The sequence below is a fragment of the Aphis gossypii genome, chromosome 3, assembly GCF_020184175.1.
Source record: "Aphis gossypii isolate Hap1 chromosome 3, ASM2018417v2, whole genome shotgun sequence".
Classification (NCBI taxonomy): domain Eukaryota; kingdom Metazoa; phylum Arthropoda; class Insecta; order Hemiptera; family Aphididae; genus Aphis; species Aphis gossypii.
Genome location: NC_065532.1, coordinates 52,392,516 through 52,398,515, shown reverse-complemented (window position 1 = coordinate 52,398,515; position 6,000 = coordinate 52,392,516). Strand labels below are relative to the sequence as shown.

The 6,000-nt window shown below is 25.2% G+C and overlaps 1 protein-coding gene across 1 annotated transcript in view; it reads left to right on the top strand.

The window, feature by feature from the left end:
- The first annotated feature begins 1,403 nt into the window (after positions 1 to 1,403).
- LOC114119239 (lachesin-like) overlaps positions 1,404 to 6,000 on the top strand; it is a 99,059-nt gene continuing 94,462 nt past the window's right edge. Inside the window, exon 1 of the mRNA XM_027980738.2 lies at positions 1,404 to 1,568. The gene's annotated coding sequence lies outside the window, so the exon portion shown is untranslated. The remainder of the gene's footprint in view (positions 1,569 to 6,000) is intronic.

Genomic DNA, 6,000 nt, shown 5'->3' with positions numbered 1-6,000 from the left:
TACACAATAGAAAAATATTTCATTTAAGCTATAGTGTGTTTAAAATTTTTAACTTAAGTTACGATTCAAGTAATGAAGCTCTCATTTTATTTTATTCTTCATAAGTCGTTCGCATCCTATGATTTCGGGCGTAAGTAACCTAACTACTGATAATAATGTTGTGGATAATGTCATGCTATTATGAAATAAAATTGGGCGACTAATTATTTTAACTTTTTCGATGTCCGCTTCACGATCAATAACGTGCCATACGTTACGATAAATATTTTACAAACCAAAGAATAAAAACAAACTTTAAATATTATTTTAACGTATGCGATTTTATGTAGAAAACGTCTTGTTAAGGTATTTACATATGTAATTTTATTGCGATTAAATGATTTGTAAGAAGTTAAGTTTATGCAAGAAATATAATATATTTTGGTCTGCACATTTATTTAAAAAAAATTTCTATAGGCCCTCGTTTTGTATTTGTTTACTGTTCAAACGATATTCAATGGATGCCGCTTGTAAGACTCATCTAGGAACCAATACAAAGCGAGTTTTATAACCGAATAATTCTTATGAGCGAAGTGAAGGAAAAAAAACAAAATTTTTTAATTATTTATGCATTTTACTTTACTATATACATTTTAAATTTACTTTAATACGTATTACATATATTATTCATTAGTAAATAAATGATATTAAATGATATAGTTTAATTCATATTTTAATTTTGTATATAGGTAAAATTAATATAATATATGCAATTATTATTTATGAAAAAAATTTGTAATTTTGGTTTGTTTTGTTTTACATTCTAAGTAATCAGGAGTGTTTTATACCTTTCACTACAATAACGACAATTGCGGTAAATATAAAATGGGATACAATTTGTCGTACATATACTTATTAGTTATTATAAAGCAAGAATTTAAGCCAACAAAAGTATGGAACTTTTCAAAACTAACTTATTTTCCAATTTTAACCAAAAATGTTGTTTTATACAATTTTTTGTTTTTACTAAATTTGAGTCTTATAACTGCATTTTTTAAAACATTTGGATACGTCTGGACCGTTCCAGACGATTTTGAGTCTAATAAGCGACTGAAGCATAATATATATCCGTGAGTCTAATAAGCGGAGTCTACTATATATACATATATAATTATGTATATACAGGGTAAAACTCGTCTATTTGATAAATGCAATAATGTTAAATAGATGAGTTACACACTCTATATTATATTCGTATTAATTGTGTTAAATAAAAAATAATAGGTAGTCAAAATACAAATTAATTTTTTTTTTTTAATTTGTCTTATCTTAGGTATCACCAAGATGCAACTCTATTCTGTACGTTCTTAGGAGGAGGGGGTTGATCGGCGGGACGAGGGCGTGTTTATGTGTAGGCGGCGCTCTTGCCGCCGTCGTCACATGGCCACCACGGCAAGTTGCACATAACCGCCCGCAGTGACGCCTGGCCGTCGAAATAGAGTGCTAGTCGGTAATGCGCTCCTATATCCAAATCTTTATTACGTCACGTGGTCCATGTCACGCGGATATAACATCATGGAGATTTCGAGGTATGGTACCCATTCGAATAGTATTTTTCAATGTACTTAAATCACGACGACTTCATGTTGCGGATAAATAAACAAAACTCTTATTATACCATTATTCTGCATGTATTGATGTAACCATAACGTATCCATCAGAGTAATAATATAATTATATCGTATAGAATAGTAATTTGGCTGGGACATGCAGTTCTCTGGGCAGTTTAATTAGTTTAGGTCATATGAATATTAACCCACGTCATTATTTTTTTTCGTTTTTATAACTATTTCTAATTTATCATAATAAATAGAGATGTCGATCGGTAGATGTTTTCAATATTGTTTTTTATCTTCTATCAAGTTTAACAGGTGTAATTAACATTTCAAAACAAAAAATATAAAATATAAAACTGAGAAAATAGTTGTTTGTGTTAAAGAATATTACGTTATGTTTGGTATAATTTATTATTTTTCCGAAAAAAAAACATTATATTTTTATTTATTTTATATTAAAACATATTCAACCTGTGTCATTCATATCACAGTAAACACAAATTATTTAAAATATAAAAATAAATACAGTTTTATTAAGTTAATTTCTCGGAAAATCATTTATTTTAATTTTCCTTGTTTAAATAAAATAAATTTCTTGTATCGAAGTTAATATGTATAAAAACATCAGTAGATTTTATAAACAATTTTAAATGACTATAGTGTCTATTAATATTTATCAATTACCGAACATTATTGTTCTCCGTAGGAATGAAAATTAGGAAAATGAGCGTTTATTGAATAATTATAATAAAAACGCCTTATAATTAAACTATTATGTGACGTTCTAGAAACAATAAACAAAAAATTGTCATTATTCTTTATGGTAAAATTACAACGATGTTATATTATAATATATGTTTGAGTAAAATTTAAATTAATTATGGAATTCCCAAGATCCATTGATAAATATTTACACAAAGTTTGTTTGTACAACGTTTTCAAATATATATATAACAAGATAAATTCAATACAATTAAAATATTTAAACATTACACCAGCATCTAATTATTTAATGTTTTTAGAAAAACAACAAAATATACATTTTTTAACATTAAAAATATTTATAAACAATGTAAAATGGTTTTATAATTTATATAATTATATATTCAGAAAATAAAAATAAATGTCAAAAGTTAAAAAAAGTACAACTTTAAGTAGCCCTTGTTCAATTATCTATTTATATATGGGTACATAAATAATACTTCTAAATTGTGGTGAATATATTTTTATTTTATTTTATTATTTTTTTATTTTTACAAGTAATAAGCTATCTGTATCAATATATAGACATAATGCGAATATGTGATAAAAGTTATAGTTACCTGGAAATGAGAATTGAGTTTAAAGAAGCCATTATATTTAAATGTAGAAATACGTAGTAGAATTCATTAAAAAAAACTGAATACTACGATGTTGCGATTTTTGCCTACTTCTTGCACTTTGTAGTTGGTAACAAATTTTAATTTTCAAGGTAGTAAAGAAAATCTGAAAGTTTTCATTTGTAATATCCATGCTGAATGATATTTAGTTATAGATCATACATATTTTAGATTTGTGTTTTTAAAATTTCCGTAGAATATATATTTTTTTAAAGATAAATATTTTCAAAACTGTTATCGAAATAATTATTTATATTAATTCATTCTTAAATGTTTATTTATAATATTATATTCATCAGATTCGAGCATGAACAGTGAATACATAGATACATTATGTTAGGTCTACAATGTTAACTATTATAGTGTCTATAAATTGTAAATATATATAATATACAAATATACATATATCTAAAACCAATAGATATTTTTTACAATTAAATGAACTTAATGCTCATAATTAGAATTGATATAATGTACTGTATTGTACTTTAAGACTATATTTTCATTTCATTTGTTTTAAATACGAGTAAGCATCTTTTAATAAACTGGATTAACTATTTGTATTAAAAATGTATATATGAAAGTTTTTTTTTTTATTTTTATTTAATTGAACACAATTTTGTTAGGATTTTGTTAGGGCATTTTTGATATTTATAATTTAAGTAATATTAACATTTATATTATGTTATATATATAAATAAATGTAAATTATATTTTGATTTAACAATTGGAAGATGTTTTTTTCAATTTGAACAATTAAGGTTTTTATAGCTTTTTTAGTTGATGATTATCGATATATTTTTGAGATTTTTTAAATTTAATGTTTGAATCGGTAAATCGGACAGACAATCATTCAACTGGGACAAATAACAATTATAATTTGTTATGCGGGTAGGGGACCCCATCTGGTCTAACCGCGATAAGCGATTTTTCTTACCAAATATTATTCTCGTCGTTTTTGGGGCGTCCGAAGAAAACGATGTTGAAATGTCATCATTCTTCCGATGTTGTGGTGTCAACGGACAAACTCAATTTAATCCGTCGACACCATCTTTGTAGTAATTCCCAGTCTTGAGTTAAACTTGTGTTTCCCGCGTGTCTTTTGTGTCCGTGTTTTTCACGTCACCATTGGAAACTACAAAAATGTGTAAACTAATAATAACAATAAAAGATGAAAAAAAATATACCCACTTAGGCTTCTCATCATTGACGTTGGAAACGCGTCTTCTTTAATATTATTTCTTTTCCTTGCCTTTTGTCATTTGGGGCAATGAGCTCGACAATAGAACGGCTTATCTCTCTGGTGAAAATATTATACAGCACCAATGATAAGAAGGCTGAGGGTATACAATGTCGACGGTATAACGAGATAAATTTTTGGTTTACGGCTCTTTTGTACCTTAAACAGACTCAAAAGCATTGGGGTGGAAAAAATATTAACACATTTTGGTTGAGCGGTTAAATTTTGAAAATAACACTTAGTTATGCAAATGTAGTGTTTTAAAAAAAAATGAGCATGAGTATACTTTTTAAGAATTATATGACTAAAAAACTTAAGAATTGACATTTATAAATAAATTTTTATAAAATTATATCATAAAAACCACAAATAATTAGAATGTTTAACCCCATAAGTTAAGAGGTCGCTTATTAATATTATCATTTTGAACTAGTTTGTTATAATTCTTGATTTTATAATTTAACTCGCATATTATATTTTATGTTTATGATATAAGCTAGTATAAATATAATTTTGATTTACTCAAATATTAAAATTGTTCAACTTATAAAGAATGTAGCAAAAATGGACCTAATTATTGGTTATATTATGATATCGACATGGCACAAAATTATACATATTTTTAGAAATACTTGGTAATTATTTGTTTATTTGTCATTAATGACAGGATAAGTATACTTAGGTACGAGTAGTGATTGGTTGCGTTTTGATAAATTTTTATTTAAATATCTTGTAAATATTATTATTCGAGCACTTTATTACTGGTTTAAAACGAGACGATGTGTGTGTGTGTGTATGTGTAATTTGCATTTCTGAAAATCTGATTCTATCTGTTTATGTTGTATGTGTATATATTTATTATTTCCACGATTGTGGCCATTGAACAGAATATTCTACAGTTTACTGTATGTTAAAAGAAGACCATTGTGATTCATATTTATTATTATATGCATTGAAAATACTACATAATAATAAGAAAAAAAACACATGCGTATTATGTTCAATGGTTATTCTCTATGCTTAATCTCAGTATACGAAATTTGAATATAAATCGTACTTATTGATATTTGTTGTAAATATAAGTTTTTCTGAATAACTCGAATTTAAAATAAACAAGAAAATAATCATGTTATGTATTTTTTGAGTTATATAATTCATATTGACTGATATAGGTTAAATTTTAGGTTTTATTTTATATATAAGACTATAATTAGTTGCCAGAAAAACTTAAATTATCATGATTGAATTAGTCCGAGTTATAAAGACTTGATGGTACATTTTTAATAAAATAACAAATACTATTATATGTAATATTGTATACCTAATATTAAATCAAAACACTTAATACCCATGTAGTGCGATACTATAACACTGTGTTTTAAGACACGGTTAATAATTAATTCGTAATTCATTTTTTGTTTATAATTATTAACAACAAATGTATTTCATTTTTGCTTTTAAAATCTATTTGGTATAGTTAGATAGAATCTATGGCTGATTCTTTAAATTTTTAATAGTTAGATAATAGTATTAAGTAGATATATTTTTATTAAAAAAAAAAAAAATAATATGTGTTAAGTGTTGTTAGCAATATATCGGGTCTTAAATACTAATTTTAATTTTTTTATTTAGAATGAAATTTTTTATTTGTAATGAAATGAAAAGTCGTTGTTCAAAAAACAAGCATATAGATTTTATCAGTTTGTTATTTTAAATATTCTTAAATGTATGTGCCACTTTATAAAAAAAAGCTTACTAACTTTGGTATACTCTTGTAAGAAATTAA